Source organism: Fringilla coelebs (assembly GCF_963513975.1).
Source record: "Fringilla coelebs genome assembly, chromosome: 3".
Classification (NCBI taxonomy): domain Eukaryota; kingdom Metazoa; phylum Chordata; class Aves; order Passeriformes; family Fringillidae; genus Fringilla; species Fringilla coelebs.
In genome coordinates, this window is record NC_140030.1 from 45,486,134 (window position 1) to 45,504,952 (window position 18,819).

Consider the following 18,819-nt stretch of genomic DNA (forward strand, 5'->3'; position numbering starts at 1 on the left):
GCTCAATTGTAATTTTAAAAATTCCTTAAGGATGAGTTAGACGGTGATGAAGGAAAGATGTTTTCGGTGACTGAATACTCCTTATCTTCATCTCACACTGTGCTAAAAGTTTGACTGCTCTAATTTTCAAGCTATCTAATCTTTTATATGCTAAAGCATATGAAATCATGCATTATTAGAAGTATGAATTACAAGAAGAGTTCATTTATTTGGTGTTCTATATACCCTTTATCTAAAATGCATTATGTGGTTAAAATTTTTTCATTTGGCACTATTCATTAAGTCTCAAACTCTTCTTTCAGAGAACAAAATTACTTCAACCTGATTGAGATATTTTATCTGGGGAAAGAAAAGAGTTACTTTCTTACAAAATCCATTATCATCAGTAAATGTTTTGATGCTTGCATTGGATGTGAATCCTGTGTATAAGGGATGTTCTTTACTGGGAGATCCATTCAAGTGAGTACACAGGCCTCAGGAGTCTCCCACTGAAAAACAGCCACATATTCTTCCCTCAGAAATGTGAGTTTTTCAATTTCTTAGAACATGTGGAATGTGTTATATTCCTTTCACTGTTGCATCTGAGGCATGCGTGACTATTTTCTTTGTATACACATAGCTGGAAAGAGTGCAGAAATCTATTAAAAGCAAACTCTATTTAATGTTGAGCTTTCAATTTACATTATTATCATTGTAGAAGTAAGGAGTTTTATCACTTGATTTTTTTGTAAAGATATGATTATAGCACTATGACAATGCATATAATTTTACCAATAAAGTGAAGCTTATCAGAGTGGAATGCCACAGTTGAGAGAAGGAGACATTTCCACCTTGAAGAAAATCAGATGATGCTTAAAAGGCAAAATAGAATTTCCCTGAAATATCCTTTAAAATAATGTTCCTAATTCCTACCTGAAATGGTGGCCAACCTGCCCAAGAATGATGCTTTCAGGACAGATGATTTCTTTTACAATGAAAACACTGTGTGAGCCTGCACTTGGGCTTTTTAGTTTAGTCCTAGGACTTGGGGATTTGTTTTTAGTTTTCAAGTGTCACTAAATCTTTCTCCCTGCCCCTCTGCTGCAAGATTAATTATTTTCTGTACAAGGGCCCTTCTTTCAAAGTCCTCCATTATTCTGTTTTGACCATACTGGGGAACTTATCCAAGTCAACAGAAAGGCAGCCTTTATCACAGAGAGGCTGTTCATGAAGTGGATGGTTTCATATATTGCTGGGAGAGAATTGCCTTAACATTGCTTATTCACACTGCTGTGCCAGGTGCATCCACTTACACGGCTCAAAATGCTGCTACCACCACATCCTCTGCTGCCAAGACCATTATGTGCTCCGAGTGATGGAGCAAGAGGCAGGACTTAGATCTTCTCTGCTGGGAAGCGGAGGGAGAGAGACCGATCTTTGTGTCTCAAAAGAAAAAAAAAATCTGCTGTAGGGAGCCTTTTAACTCGCTGCAGCTCTGCTACTGTGAGCGCTTCGGAAGAAGATGGGGAGGAAAATAGCAGGAGTTTAGAACAAGATTCTGCTCTGCATCACTGCCCCAAGATACTGTAAAGAGGACAAAGGGAAACTGGGATATAAATAGAGAATGACATTTTCCTTGCATTGTCCACAATGAATACATTTGTACATGAACAAAATCGTTGGAACGAGTCAACATGCATGCCTGATGCTGAAGAAAAGCTTGTTTGTGCTTAGTACATTGAAGACATTGTTCGAAAATAGTTCATCCTTTTGTAAATATTGCCTCGGCATTGGTGCCAGGGTCACTGTTGCTTTGCGCTATCAGCTGAATAAGTATCAGTCATGCACATGCTGCTGGGAGAAATTTTAATACGGGCACCAGATTTAAAAGCAGAAAATTATCCTCTTAAGGACTGTCCCCTTCATTTGTAGTTAATACTCCCTGCTTTATTCTTAGTCTTCTTTCTTTAAAACTTACACGATTTTCTCACTACTAAAGGGTGTTTCATACACGCCACCAGGAAGTAAAACTTGCCCCATCCCTGAGGCACTGCTAATATGTGTACAGAAAGCAGATTTCCCTTTCTGACAAAACCCTGGTAGGAGGAAACCTTGCCTTTGCTTTTCATCTGCAGTGAAACAGCTACAAGAGATACAGGCAACACTCCCTCCTCGTGCAAAGTGGCTGAGGTCAGCTGAGCGGCGCCACGATGGAGATCTTGGCTCTTCAGTTTGTTTGCTGTTTTCTGGAAAGACATTTACGTGGCAACAATCCTTTTCTTTTCTCCAGAAGCTTTGAGAATCCAGCAAAACAAATACTTGTACCACATGCAAAACCAAATCTACGAAATTAATACAGTATGTTCCGTATCCAGTGAAAGCTTCCTTGCATCCCTATGCAGAAGGCAAATATGATGAACAAGATACATCTGTATTCATCCCCATACCCAGATTTTTTGGCAAGATAAACCAAAATCTGAAACTACAAATTATGTAGGACCCTCCAAGCAAATACAGCCATCCCTATGATAAAGTCAAATAGATGAGGGGAAAGTGAACTAGTGACTTGAAAAAAAATTGATCAATGGAAAAGCTGAAAATTATACCTCTAAAAAATTCTATGATGTCCAGGCAATTTTGAAAATGTTTCTCTGCCCTAAATAAGATATATTTCAATTTCAAATAAGATGTGGTAGGAGCTATTGTATCAGGCATACACAGTGTCTGAATATAACGATGGCACACATCCTGAAGATTGCTATACTCTGCCACTCTGTGCTTTTATCTCTATGGCCATGCCCAGGGTTAAAAAGGTTCAAATCCTCCAGATTCAAATAGTCCAGGCCGCCAGATTTTGCAGGTGAAAGTGGGAGTTTCATTAGGCGGACAGAACAGGGACATCACATGTGTTTTCCTTGCACCCTAGTTGAGTTGTATTGTGCTCATCCACCTTCAGCTGGGCAAAAGGGCCAGGCACTCAATGCTGGCTTGCTTGGAGACAGAGGACAACTTCTGAGAGAGCCCTCTGGGAAGGAAAGTGGTGCAGCCTGGAAGCTAGGGAAGCTAGAACTACGTCCTCTTTAAGGTCCTCTTCCAACTGACCCATTCCACAATTCTGTGACACATGATCCCCCCAGGAATCCCATTTTTTAGGAGGTCTGTGTGCTTCAGTTCAACAACCGCTTTTATGCGTTTGAACTCTGCCTGCATTTATGGCACAGAAGATGTGCTCTTCTGGCTGTTCCCAGCTCAGATAGACTTGTCCTGTTCCCACCTTGATTACAGCTCTGGTGGGTTTCTGCCATTTTATTGCCTTTTGTTTTTTAACATGTTGTCACAATAATAAAGTTTTCACATTGTGCTGTCTCCTAAAAAAAAGGGGGAATAACCTATAGATCAAAGATGAATGTCCAAAGACAGTACTAATTAATTAATTAATGGAAAATTTACTTCATATCTTGTAATAATGATTTGCTACAAACTACTCCAACACTTGTCACTTCAGGTTTTCTGATAAATACCTTAATGAAAGCAATTTTTATGTTTTCTAATTCAGGTCTGCGGTCCAGGAGCAGCTTGGAAACTATGAAATACTAAATAATTTCCTGCAAAACTGTTGCACCTATTTGTTTTTCCAGAAGTAGTATCACAGCACACCCCACACTAAAATATGCCTATGCTTTCATACATGTAGAAGTCAACTAACAATGGTAAAAACTATATAATTGAAAAAAATAAAGGCAGGCCATTAAAATTCACAGTTCATTCTTTATTATTACTATTACTTAAACCATTTGTGACTACTGCACAAGCTGATAAATGGATTTTTTTTTTAGATTGGTTGAACTAAAATGTTGAGAACACCGCTCAAAACCAACTACACTAGCCAAATTGCTTTTGTTTGAGCTCTGGATACCTTGACCTCTCATTTCAGTGTAGCTCTCTGCACATTTTCCAGCACTGCAATGGGTCTAGGATTCCATCCTTCTTCTCTCAATGGTTCAAAAATAGTTAGAAAACCTAGGGGTGAAAGTAAAACAAAATCCTTTTGCAGTTAATTTATGTTGACTAGAAACATGGATTTAAATCAGAACTAGAATCCATTTCTGTAGCAATTACTGCAGTGATTGGCTTTTGTATATGGTAGAATTTAGCAGACTTTTTGAGTAAAATTCGTAAATTTTATTCCAAAAAATTTGAGTTAAAAAAGTTCCTTTGGCATAGCAGAAAAAAAGATCAAAAAATTGCCATTGTAGAAGTGAGGACTGATTACTCATAGCGGACTGAGTAATCAAGGAGACAGTGTATACTATCTTAAGCAGGTATAGCTTACCTCCCTAATTGCATTTTGCAGTGGGTATAGGGGCTCAACCTTCTTCCATATTTCTGATAAGCAGAATCCATGTCTTCACAGGACAGAATGATAGCAAAGACATTGCAATTGAATGAAGTTATTTCAAAATACTCTCAGTATTGGGTGGTTCCTGGATAACGACGAATATAAATATTCAGGAGAAAAGTACTGTCAACAAAGGAACATCATATCTTATGCCCTGGGAGGGATTTAAAGTAAGCAATTTTATTAACAGGATTCCGGCAGTAGCCTATACAAGGTTTTACCGCTGTCTTTAGATGATACTCTGACATCACAAACACAATATATTAATTAATTAAAATTTGCTTTTAGCATCCAGGTGTCCCACTTCAGACCAGGGACCTTTCCTCTAGGCACTGTAAAAATTCATTAGAAATGTGTCTTGAAAGATTAAGATGAGTATCTGGCTAGATCTTGGCCTTGATTGCAAAAGAGCACTGTCAAGCATCTTAATAACTTATTTACTGGTGCTCAATTAGATGCTAGAGAACAAAATTGATCACCACACTTAAAAATATTTGCTGCTGCCTTACAGCAGTGAAAAATACTGCTATTCATCATGCATATGGCAGAACCCTTGGCTTAACACCAGTTCCTTCAGCCACCCTCCATACCTTGTGGAGGAGCTGCCAAGTGCATCCAACCCTGCTTCTCCTCAGCTACAGTTTTCCATGTGTCCCTGAGCAGCTGTGACAGGGAAGGCTGCTGAAGTCTGAGAACAAAAGCCCCCCAAAAAACGATGCCCTTCCTGTCCATCTACAGGTTAATGCATCCAATGGTCTCTCTTGCTTATCAATGACTTTTAGCATGACATTGAACAACTGCTTTACCTTTATTAGTAGATTTGATCTACGAGGATAAAGGAAGGGAAGAGAGGTGCAAATGAGGGAAGAGAGGTGCAAATCAGACTATTCTACATACTCACCTTCCTCAACCCTTATCATGTTACCAATAGTGCCCCAGCTATCTCCTCTTATGTTGAATTTTTTTCCTTTTGGCTTTTCTGAAGGTGGGGGAGAAGCCTGTGAAGCAAACTGTTATTTTCCTTTAGTGCAGTGGGTTTTGTTTGTTTGTTTGATACTGGCTTTCTAGCTTTGATTTTGCAATGTTTTTTAAACACAGGCGTTGCCATGCCTTTTTGCTAAAGGCAGACATACCAAAGAAACATGTGCAGCACTTAGAAAGTGGTAGAAGAGTTTCACGCAGCACCATAATAATGAGATTTTTTTTTTTTTTACATTTTGTTCCCTGTCCCTTTCTTTGCAATTCCTAATGTTTTGCATGCTTTTTGAACCACTGCCAAGCTGTGCATTGATGTTTTTGTGGCAGCATTTATTGGAGCCCCACGAGGCTGCTCTGGAGGGGTAGGAGCCAGCTAAGACCCCTCTGTGTATCACGAGGCATTTATCCACAGCAAGGCTCATCTGCTATTTTCTTGCTCAGTCACTCTGCTTTGTGGCCTCGTTCCTCATCCTCTCCTCATCCTCACAGTAATCTCTGCACTTTTATTCTTGCCCCTTCACAGAACGTTTCTGAGCATGCTGGTGAAGGAGCCCTGGTACTGGACTCCCATCACCACAAGAAGTGACCATTTGTTTCTGACCTTTGCTTCCTCTCTTTCATGTGATGTTTATCCATATGAGAGGCTGCCTCTTTGTCCGTGCAGCTTAAGGTTTCTGAGAGCCTCTGGTAAAAGATGTCAAATGTCTTTCTTTAATTCCTTTTAAGTGTGTTGACCAGATCTCCCCTTCCCATGGAGGGATTTGTGAGGCATCTCCTCCCTCTGCAAAAGCTGCCTGCTTCTTCCCCTGCGTCATGCTGGTTTTCTTCAAAATACTTTTTTCATACAGTTAATAGTGGGTATATTTATATATAACTGGCCAGCTAGATGTCCTTTTCTGATTTCTCTATTTGGGCATAACTTCAGGTTTTTAAAGGATGCTTTTAAACTTGTAGCAACCCTGACCAAGTTGGTTAGTTATGTTCACATTCTTTTTAAGACTTTATAAAAGCCCCAAGATATGATCAGCCCTGGGCTGGACTAGAAATGAAGTGTGAAAGTCCTGGAGGAGTAAATTGCAGGATTTAGAGGCTCTTATATCTATGGTTTTCTCAGCTATATGCTGAAGACTCCAAGAAAATCCATATTTTACTACTGTCTCTGTGAGTGAGCTTCTCCGGGAATCCTTTAGATAGAGGTGAAATGGCAAAAAAAAATGTTTTGTTCTGGGTTTCTTTATTTCTGGGTGAGCAAACTTGGTCCTTGAATCTAAGCCCAAGAGCAGACACCTCAACTAACATTTTAGAAGTAATGAAAATCTAACAGGAGGAAAAATTGGGACTGCCCATCAAAAACTTGGATGCAAGGATGCGTGGGATAAAATTGGGTAAACAGAAAAAAAGATAAACACTACAAAGCTTTCCTAATAATAGATTATGGCACACTAGCCAGACATTTACAAAAACGTACCAAACCCTATTTTCTACATCAAGGAAGTTAGCTGACCTAATCTGACTGGGTTTCAGGAAAACATTTGTTAGTATGCTACTTGAAAAAAAATAAACTAAGGAAGATAGCAGTTGCTAAATTAACTCTTAATATGAATAAAAGCTTGCAAAGTAGTTTGGTAGGGAAAGTCTCAAGCTAGTAGCAAGTTTATATTGAACTTCCTTAAAGAATGATCTCAGACAGATCTTATTAGTTATTTTCACTAACTACTTCAAATTAGGAATCATCAACTGAGGATTCGAAGCTGGGGTACTGCCTGCACAAAGTGGGGCTGGAATATAACAATGGGCATGAGAGTCATTTTATTTGATAAGCTTGACTCAGAACCCTGGAACTCTGCCTATGCCAAATTTAGGAAAAGTTTTCAGTATGGTATTTTCACTATAAAGACAAATCAAGACAAATGCCACAATACAAAGGCCAGGTAGCCAGTTCCAAGGGAAGGCAAAAAAACCACCAACCACCCCCCCCCCCCCCCAAAAAAAACCCAAAAAGAAAAGAAACCAGATTTTTGCTTGTTTAATTGGAGACAGTCATAATGTTAGCTAACGTCCACAAACACAACAACAAAAATCCTCCAGATTCTTCTATTAAAGAAAGCAGAAAAGAAAATTCTTATTTTTACATGTTATTCAAGAGTGCCACACAATCCATTCTTCCAATTTCACAGGCATCACATGTAAACTGGAGATTAACCTACAAGATCAATAGAAACAATATAATGAGACACTAAATCCATTCCTCTGTTGTTCCTATAAAAATATTTCAGAATTTGGTCTCTTGCTCCCAGAGCTGTCAAATGAAGCCAGCGCAGGACAGCGAGTGAGAAGTGCTGTACAAACTCTGGAAGGCTTACCTGAGCTAACACACTATGATGTGCTGGAGGTAACCTAATCCTAGAGACAGCTCTGTTCCATGAGCCAAGCTAGCTCCCCTGCAGTGCCCTGCACTGTATCGTGTGCCTGTGCCAGCTCACGTCCGTAGTCATGCAAAGTGCAGAGATTCCCAAACAAATCTGGACATGCTGGGAATTCAGGGGAAGCCCGTGGCTTGTATGAATGTGATGACACCCTTTCATAAAAAAGCCTTTTGACACCCTTGTCATGCAATACCAGTATGATAGTGCAAAGGTCAAGGTCACAAGCTAGGAATGAAGAATGTTTGCTGTCAGTATCCATGAAAAAAAGGATAAGTTGGGTGTTTTAGTCAATCCTTACAGATTTTGAGATGCTGAGAGCAGGTAGCTTCAATATTAAAATAAATAATTAAAAATCAAAATATTAGTTGCTTTGTATCTAGGAGGCATAGGAAGATATTAATGCCACCATAAGATGCACTGGCAACATCTCATCTGGGTCACTGTGCTTACTTCTAACCCCGCAGATTAAAAGAGATTTCCTGGAAGTGGAGGTAAAAAGGAGGGTTAGAAGAATGGTCAGTGAAAAGCACCCTTCTCTGTGACAGGTACAGCAGAGCTGGTTTGGCTGAACTCAGGCCGAGCAGGTTTCGGCAGTACACTGAAAAACTCAAGGGAGGACAGACGGGAACGGACTTTATACTGGGTGAGAGAAATGCTCTTTAAACTGAAATCGAAGACCTTGCAGAATGTGAGAGGTTCAGCTGGTCATGATACACATGCTCTGAAATCTTTAACCATACAGAGGAACAGAAAAACAGAGGCAAGCTGATGGCAGGGGTAGCTTCAAGATGGAGTCCAGTGTCTCTGCATGTTAAGTTGAAGAGTGCAACACGGCTGCCTGTGATAGAGAGGATCAGGCCCCACAGTGGAGGAGGTCTTCTCCAGTCCTGCCCACTTTGTCAAGGACAAAGGTGGCTATGAAAGCTCTGATTTTCAATATGCGTATCAAATTTACACATCTGTCACCGGCCAGTTTATCACCACCATCTATCGTACATTCAATAGTGTTACACAAGAGTGTAAATCAACGTGGAGTGCAATACTCCTAATTATTACAGTTGGGGAGCAAATGGGGCCATGCATATGCAAATATCTAATTAGTCACATTGTGGTTGTCTGTCTGTGGAAATACCCTGTGTGACTATGAAATCATACTGCCTGCTTTGGCTTATACAAGGATGTGTGTTGCTGCGACTCTTGCATAAGGAGAATTAGTCCTTCTGTTTTAATAATACTGCACCATTCTGCTCAATTCTGAGCCCTTAATCTTGCATCACAGTGAAACACTGTAACAGCAACACATAATTGTCTATTTTTCCAATTTTCTATTTTGTGAAATGCTAGTTCCTGACCTCTGCTAAATGTGTACAGTGGCCTACCTTGACACAATATTAGATTAATCTTAACTAAAAAGAGTTTCAGTGCAGCTGTAAAAGAAAAAAGAATATGACTTCACCTACCCAGGAATTTCAGGTTTCGGTCTTCTATTCTCAGAAGAATGTTATCGTTTCACTATGACACATCTGTAGTTTCACGAGTTCTGTTTGTTTTAGCCTGAGATGACCTGGCCTTATTAGTTCCTTCTATCCCCTTCAGTTTTGGTGGGGTCCCAAGTGCCTCCTTAGTGGTATTGCAAAAGGAAATCCCCATAAACCACATAAATCCCTAAGAAAAGCTGATGGCAGAACGGAGCAGATCTCCGTTCGGGCAGGCAGCGTCCTCCCCTTGTGCAGCGCTGCCACGGGTGTCGATCGCAGCCCTGCAAAGAGACAGAGGACGGCACAGCAGCCCGCAGGTTCTGCTTGCTCTCCAAGACTAAAAGGACACCCTCACCCAGAGCACTTTTTCTGTATTTGCTCAATTTTAAGATACCTCTTTGCTGGGATTTCCAGGGCAACATCATCACTGTGGTGCTTCTGTAATTTACAGCTAAAGGGTGACAAAAATGTGGTTTGGAGGACTGGGCACGATATAGGGTTGTGTACACTAAGGCTGGCAAGATACCTGCCTTTCTGCTCAATTTGTAGGGCTAACTGGTTTCTGAATTATCATTACTTTGTTTAGAGGAGCGTCAGCAATCAATCGATAAAAAAATGTGTTTCTGTGGTTTTATAAATACCTCTACCTTTTCTCCAGAATACAATAATTTCTTGTCTTACTGCTTATACACAGCAATTTAGATTCCTCCTAATTACTACCTAATTTTATGGTTAATTTCACCTCCTTCTCCCTCTCCCAAAATGCAGACGTGTATATTCTTATGTACATACGCATACCTCATCAAAATTATTTCAGCATAAGCGTAAATACCACGAACCAAAAGTTTGGCATCCCTGCTACAGTGAAAGATGACTGCCACCTATGGGTAAGAGCTCATGTTAACATATTTAGATAAAATTTTAATATTATTCTTTTTAGTTAATTCAGTTTGTAATTATCTACCAGAACAGAATTCTGATTCATTTGCTCATATTTTGTCAACAACAATCACTGAAAATCCTCCTCTCAAAGTTAGGTATTAAACTACCTCCCTTACAAAGGAGCATCAGCTTTACGACGAGTAAAAAAAATGGGGTACGACGTTCTTATTTTTCTTATTCTGAATAAAGACTACATAGAAGTGTTCTAATTCCCTATGCAAAGAAAAAAGACTTACTGCTATGCAGCTAGGTACAGCATATTAGATAAAGCTCTATTGAATGACGACTATAATTTTAAAGTTTAGCCGTCTCAAGGTTTTAATATTTTGCTTGCTGTTTCTTTTTCTAAATACATACAACTAGCTTAGCTATGCAGTTCCATGAAAATGTGTGTAAAATCAGTATGTCATAGTAATTTTCTTTTCAAAATTTTTCATTTTTCATAGTAAAATGAAAGCTAAGTGGGGGAAGGGAGGCAGTAGAAAAATATATGTCCCGATTACGTAAGCCTCAATTTTTCTGATAATCAATCTGCGCAGCATTTACCTAGAAAACTCAAAAGAAAGTACAGACTGGAAAGCCAAATTTATCGTATCAAAAATACTTTTTTCTGATTCAGTTTTCAGGTACTTAAAAGCAAACAGCCTGACAATTCTGTATATCTGACTACCAAAGAGAAAAGTGCTCGATTACGGCTGCTATAATGTGGTAAGCTGTATTAAAATGGACATTACAATCTCCTTCTCAGAAATACCATACGTAAAAATTGCTGGAAGTCTAGCAAATTAATGCATGTATTTCAGTTTGGGAAAAAATTATTTTGCTCCGGTAAACAGAAGCTAATTGTAGCCATTATATTTCTCCCTTTCAGGGCTGGGACACAGTATTTCTGAAGGAAGAGAGACAAACTTAACAAAAGAGAAAATTATATTAAAAGAGAGAGCAAATAATAAAAACTAAGAGTAAGTCCAATACTGATTTTTTTAAAAATCTGCCTTTTAAAGTAATCTTAGTCCTGGGCCTTCTCATTCGTATTGTACTTCACTAAATATGATAATTGGCCTATCTAAAAAACCCAAAATCAGTATTACACTAGTGGTTACCTCCTCCACTTTCACTAAACAAAACTAATACTAAACCTGTATTATAAACTTACAAAATACTGTACAAGTAGTCGGTAAATGTTGCTCAATTATCTGAGGTTCCCAGATCACCATTTCATGCTTGCTTTCCAACGGCGTCGGTACCCTTCATAATCTACATAATTCAGACGCCTGCGGTAAAATCTTTGTGCTTCATAGATAAAACCATCTTCTAGGTAAAGTCACTGCTTCGCACTAACATATTAGTGATATATTTTCCTGACGTGTTTTAGGCCAAAAATAGCATTCTTCAATTTACTTCCTTGTATCCACTTTGGCTACCAAATCAAACTGTCACCAGTCCAGTAACATTTCCCTGTACTTTCAAACCACAGTTTAAACTTAAACCACTTAGTCTCCTTTGATGAGAACTTCATATCAGACAGAAATTACTCCTTAGCATGTTTGATGAATCCAGCTTAAAATAAAACACCAGAACTGCATGAACATCTGTGACAAATGACTTGTCTCAGTCATCCTGCTCTTTCTTGTTTAATCTCCCACTGGAGTACAATTTCATAGGTACACTATTTTACAGTGCAGACCTCCTCCCACCAACCTACTGCTTGCAAAAGGAATTAAAAAAAAATATTTTTCATGTGTCATACCAAAATCTGAACAAATTATAGCTGAACCTTTCAAAATAATTAGAAGTAAGAAAATGGAAATAAACAAATAAGCTGGTACCTCAAATTTAAAAAAGCAACAAAAAGGTAAAGAAATGTAGAAATGCAATAAAAGATTGTTAAACTAATCAATCTGCTAATGGAATATGAAACAAACCCTTCTTTCCTGGTGACACATCGCTGCACTACTACCTGGATATCATACAAGTAAAAATGAAGAGAAAATATTTTTAAGTATAGTCAGTATGACGAATTTTGAGATATTCCTATTTCAGTCTCTTTAAAACCAAGGCCATCTTAAAAGACAGGGTACTTGACAAGATCTATATGATATTGGAAAACCCAGACAGGTTTTTCCTGATTTTTTGCCGCCAACGATCTCTGTGTTTTACAGAGGGAAAAAAAATTTCCACAAATCAGGCAGCATTCGTAATTCCCTGAAGTGCTTGCTGTCAATTTTATACCTTTACAGAATGATGAGTAAAATTCCACTTTCCAAGTAAAGAAATACAGAACGTCGTATCATAGCTTTAAAAAATTATATTGTTCTATATAGATGTCTCATCAATTTCACTTGAATGCTGCTGGTACTGTATAACACAGATTTTACTTTAAATAATAGTACTTAATGCCCATATGGATTTTTTGTTACCTAATAGCTTTGCTAGATTGGTCATGGATTTTTTACTGTGCTATGTATTTTTTGCAGTACTTAGTTATATGCCTGCGTTCTCAAACAGACGCTCAAAATATTACTGCATTCTGATCTATTCCACTGTTTTGACACTGAAGTGCATTAAGATACTCATAATGTGCTTATAGAGGCAACTAAACAAAAAAACAGGTTACCTTCTGATGTTCTGGAACAAGTGGGACTTTATTCTAATGGGGGAAAACCTGTTTGTTCGTAATAACTTAGTTTGTAGCTGAGAAAGAGAGAAACACACCTAGAATCACCTCACTGAAAATTCCAGAAACGCAAGGAACTTCACAAAAAGTCTGCAGTTACCTTGTTTTTTAAGTAACCATGCAGAGCTGACAGCTATTAGCAGTAGCAAGGACTTGCATAACGAGGACTTGAAGGAAGGCTTAGTACTATCCATGCCGGAGTGATTTGAAGAGAATGAAGGCACGTATTTCTTTATGATGCATTATGTAACAACAGAGAGGGCAATGTGAGACGTTCAAAAACTACAGGACCCACGCTTGATCTCATCCTTGTTATTTATCAGACAAATATTTAATAGTGCTTCTAGCAGAAGGCTTATGAAACACCAAGCATAGGAATGTTATCCGGTATAAATTAGTTTGAAATGTTTTAGGTGACGTATTATATGTTTTGTACGTCTTTATGAAAATGTAATAGGCCCTATAATTCATCTGCTTCAAACTTCTGCTATACATGCAATCTCAGATAAAAATGTCAAAATCAGTGATAGCTGGACCTTCTGGTTCACATTAGTGTGAAGCGAAAACTGCTGTTGAGCTGACACATTGATAGATTACGAGTTCTGCTGAAGAATAGCTAAAAATGGTGATTCAATCTTGTTGCTACTATATAAGAAGAATAACAGAAGTGGTGATGATACTCATGATATCATGCCTTTTATCAAAATCCTAAAGGGTATTAGTGCATTGAACACATTCTCTTCCTGAGAGCTTCTGGTTCCAAAAAAATACTGTGTAAGTAAATGAAACTAAATAGGCCTATTAAAAACCAGGATCATTTTGTGCCCTAAATTTATTTAAACATTGATATAAATAGCAGTTTGTAAAAAGACTTCTTTTTCGGAGGGGGGGGGGGGGTCCTCTCTCTCTGCTTTTTGGTTTTTTTTTACAGTAGAGATGCCGGTCTTGTAATGACGAAATGGAGAGCTAGGAGGATTATGAAACACAAGGAACATGAAGGGCAAATCTGACTGAAAGAGAGGAGATATTATTTTGATTATTTAAAACTTCACTGGGTTTCTTTACTAACTTAAATCAATACAGGTCCCCTGAAATCTATATGGTGTTACATGCATACATTCAAGATGCATGTAAGGTAATGTGGATCATCATCTTCTGTTAGGACAGTAAATAAAAACACTTGCATAATCATCTTTTCTGAACAGCTCCCTAATCTTTAGATATGCAAAAGAGAACTTTTAAATGAGGCACCTTAAGTACTTCTGCTATTCTACCCCTGGTCCCCTGTTATCTGAAACTTGCATGGTCGTAAATGCTGAAGTGAAGTCAGGTTTAAACACCGACTTCTGTCCCTCAGTGCTTCATACTTCCCTGTGCTGCTGCAAATCACCATGGAAGGCTCAAGATGGAGGGAACGGGGCCTGGGTGGCTTGTGCCTTCCTCCCACAAAGATCACAAAATGCTCCCGGCACTTACTTCCGATGCATCCAAGGAGTTCTGCAACAACAGAAGGGGAAACAAGGCTTCACAGTCCTCATCTTTCACTGACAGGAATAACAGGTAAGGAGAAGGAGGAAACAGAAACATGGGGAAGGACGGGGGTAACGATTTGATTTTAGAGGCTCTCCTTTTCCAAAGGGAAAGAAACCTTGACACAAACTTCATCACATCACAGAGATGTAGACAGGTAGGTACCTCAGATTTCTGGTAACTCGGTGGGTTTGTTTCAGGGAAAGATTAAGCATTCATTTGATTTTTAGTTTTACATTTACCAGGGCCTCTACAGCAAGAATTTGCAGCTTCTCCTGCAATAATTAATGTTTCATGTTGCATAGGAATTTCTGATTACATAAAAAAAACCCTCTCCAACAAAACTGTAACTTAAGCTGTGTTCTTAATTTGAGCATGTATGGGGAAGAAAAGCAGCAAGGCAGAAAGTTTATCACCCTACACTAAAATGTAGGGAGAACCAGAAACTGAAATCAAATTTTAAAAAAACCAAAAAGGTCTCAGTCTGTTCTGTGTTTTTCTTACAATTCTTACACACGCATTTGCCTTTTGAGTATGCAGGTCAACATCTCTAGAATATTCAGGCAACGCATTAACACACTGGAAATACGGGAAAGAAATAAGTCAGAAATATTTGTAGAGTGTGAAGCAGTAAACAGTAACCAAGAAGAAATGTTTTACGTAATGCTATCATGGCTTGACAGCAAAGTAGATTTATACCATGTTCTTTCAAGCTAGCAAGCTTGGTAACAAGTGAAATGGGTTAAATTTTCTGAGTTTGGAATGCAATTGATTTATGTTTGTTCCACAGTGCTACGCAGCTCTTAAATGTACGAGCTCCTGCGGATAAAAGTCTGCTTTTAGGACAGGCCCCGCAGTGACAGGCTGCGGCATGGCAGGGAGAAGCCCAGGTAATTCTGGCGGGGCAGCGGCTGGCGATGCAGGACGCAGCAGGTACCCAGCCATCCAGCCAGCCCGCCTTACGTAAGGACTTCATTTTCGTTCGGCTACATCTCGCAGCCGCGCGAGGCACCGGAGAGGAGGCTATTCCATCTCCCCGTGCAGCCCCGTCCCCTGTGCCAGGCCAAATGACCGCATCCTCGCATGTTTTAATTTTTTTAATTATTTTTTTTCTCCTCTCCAAACAGCACATCTACACAGTGGCGTTTACCTATTCGCTCGCGCCGTGGCTGCCACGCAACCTATCTGGGCGGCCGGCTGGCACAGCCCGCGGTCACCGGAGCGATGCCGAAGAGGAAACTCCCGGTCCCTCTTCGGGCGAGGGGCGCGCTGCGGGCCGGCTCCGGGCGGGCAGCTCTCCCTCCTCGGCGGCGGCGGCGGGTGTGCTCCGCTCTGCGGCCAGCGGCGGGCAGCGTCCATTGCAGCTCGGCGGGTCCGCGTCCGGAGTCCAGGGGCTCCGGCAGCCAGCGGGGACACCCGGCCCCCGCTCCCCTAAACACCGCTGGCCAGGTGCGTTTATTTCTCATCCCGTCCTCTTCCCACAAATCCACCGTCTGCGGCCGCCGAGCCCCAGCATCAGCCCGGCCAGCCCCCGAGTCACCACCGATCGCTCTCCCCTCTCGCTCTCGCTTTCTCTCTCTCTCTCTCTCTTTCCCTCTCGTTTCAAGCTCTCCCCGAGGAGGAAACAGCACGGCGGGGCCGCTCGTCCTGCATTTCACCGCCCGGGAGACGCCGCCGCCGCCGGAGCGCTTAAAACAAAGCGGAGAACAGTCACTTTCCACACTGCTCCCTTCCCTCCCCGCGCTGAGTAACGCGGCTGGCTAGGGGAACTCGCTAGCAGGGATGAAAACCAAGGGGGGGCGAAGGCAGGAGAACCCACCCACCCAGCCCGGAGCCCCCCGGCTGCTCCCCATTCCCGGCGCATCCCGGCGCACCTGACAGCCCGCCGCGCGCGCTGTATTTCCCTCCCTTAGCGACAGGGGAGGCGCGCGCCGGCCGCGGCCCCGCCATTGGCGGAGCGCAGCGGCGCGGCGCGGCCATTGGCTGCGGCGGCGGCCAATGGGACGCGCTGTATCCGGGAGGCAGCGGCTGCGGAGCTATTTAAATCCTGGCCGGTGATGTCAGCGCGGGCCGCGCGGGGGGAGCGCCGGGGAGGGCGCGCGGGAGCGGCGGCGCCCGCGCCTGTCAGGCCGCGTTAGGAGCAGCGCGGCCGCCGCCCCCTCCGCGGGGAGCGGAGCGGGAGGGGCCCGGCGCACCTGCACGGCCGGCCCCGCCTCACGGGACCCGCAGCGCCCCTCCCCGCTGACTTGCTGCTGTGTCGCTCCTGGAGGGTGCGGGTTAATCCCGGGGTGCTGGGTGCGCTCTCTGGTTGCGCGAGTGTCGCGCTAAGCCCCCGCTCTCGGAGAAAGCAGAAGGGCAACTCTTGCGGCTAAAAACACTTCTGCCAGCTGTTGGGAGGGAGGTACCCTCATTGCAGTTCATTTGCTCTCTGTGGCCTCGGTGACACTGAGCCCCTCAACTCAGGAAGGGCATTGAGGGACTGGAATGAGTCCAGATCCGGGCAGTGAAGCTGGTGAAGGGTCTGGAGCACAAGTCCTGTGAGCAGCAGCTGAGGGAGCTGGGGGTGTTTAGCCTGGAGGAAAGGGGGCTTGGGGAGGCCTTATTGCTCTCTACAGCCACCTAAAAGGAGGATGTAGCCAGATAGGGTTGGTCTCTTCTCCCAGGCAACCAGTGGCAAGACAAGAGGACACAGCCTCAAGCTGTGCCTGGGGAGCTTCAGAAAGAATGATGAATTTATTTACAGAAATGGTGATTAGATGTTGTAATGGACTGTCAAGGGACATGGTGGAATCACTGCCCGTGGAATTGTGATGGAAACTTGCCCATGATGTGACCAAAATGCACGCATCTTACTTTTCACAAAGGTGTGTCACCCATGATGGGAACACACAGCTGCAGGATTGTCTCAGTTCACAGACGGATGCGTGCTGTGACCATAGTTTTTTGGCCCATATAACTATAGGCATTTTGGTTGCCCAAAAATGTGTGTTAAGCTGCAGAAGGACTTGCAGTGAGGTGATACGTGGAAGTGGCTCCCTAAAAGCAATTCTGTAGTTTGGTTAAAATAACTGCAGAGGAGGTCACGGAGCTGAATATTGTTGATGCCAAAGAGGATTTATCATAGGGAAATTAGGACCAAAAGCCATGAGGAAGGAGGCTGTCACTGAAAGCACATTTGTTTCTTTGCCGTGGCAGGGTATGGCAACAGAGGTAGGGGTCAGCATAAGAAGGCTGATCATGGAGGTGGCTTCTGTGAGGTTAGGGATGCCATATCATAACTTGGAGTCCTCAAGATGAATCTGATATTCTTCCACTGAGAGTCAGACGGAAGAATGCAAGAGCCTCTTTCAGGCACTGATTCTGTGTACCTTTTCAATCCCGTTGGCATTTCCTTGTTTTCCCTATTTGGGAGGATGCCTGGAATAGAGGTTAACTCACTCCACTCACTATGCTGTTTATGTATTGTATTTGTCCATCAATGCCACCATACTCCAGATTTTCTGTGAGTTACCAACAAGGTTCAGGAATAATATTTTTTGTTGTTTTGACTGCACTTTCCCCCCACCAGTTCCCAGCTCTGTTACTTCCAGGATGACCTGGGGAAGTATTACCTTCCTCTAAAATATCAAATTAGCATTAGCAAGAGATGAAAAGCTGGGCAGAGGTGTTCATGGTGGCCCTGCTCTTGACACATGCATCTTGCTCAAATGCTTAGAACTAGTGATAAGATCTGATTTGAGAAGAAATTTTTCTCTAATGTGGCCTGTTGCATTTGTGGTAAAAAAAAAAAAATAATAAAAGGGTAAGGGGAAAGCCTTCACTCCACTCAGCAAGATATGATGTGGTTAATTTTGTAAGCGAAACTTGGGTATTTTGGGGACAAGAACTTTGAACAGAGCCCTCACCTTAACGCAGTATAAACCTTAAATCTACTGGCAGGGGGATGGAGCAGAAGAGCTTAATATATGTAAGTGGAAGACAAATGGACATTTCTGGGCTTCACAGCTATGGCATAAACTTACAGGGGCAGAAAGGAATGTAAAGAGTTCATCTCATCTATCCCATGATTTTACTACCATAAAGCAGGATCCAATCTCCCCATCTCTTTCCTGGTAAATACCCAAATTATGCAAATATCTTTAGGGATGAAACTTGATAACCTCCCCACGCATCTCTTTGAGTGCTCTGCTTTCCTTATAGGCTTAGGGCAGTCTAGTTCTCTTTTTTATGACCCTGAAAAAGACTGCAATCCCTGGCTCTTCCTCACTTAGTTCCACACATCTGCTTAAGAAAGGTCTGGAGAAAAAGGCCAGTAGTTATGTCAACATTTCCTCATGGTTTTTTTTCCTTCCTAAACAAGCATGGTGAATTAACAAAGTTAATGGCAGGTGAAATTTGCAGCCCTGGGAA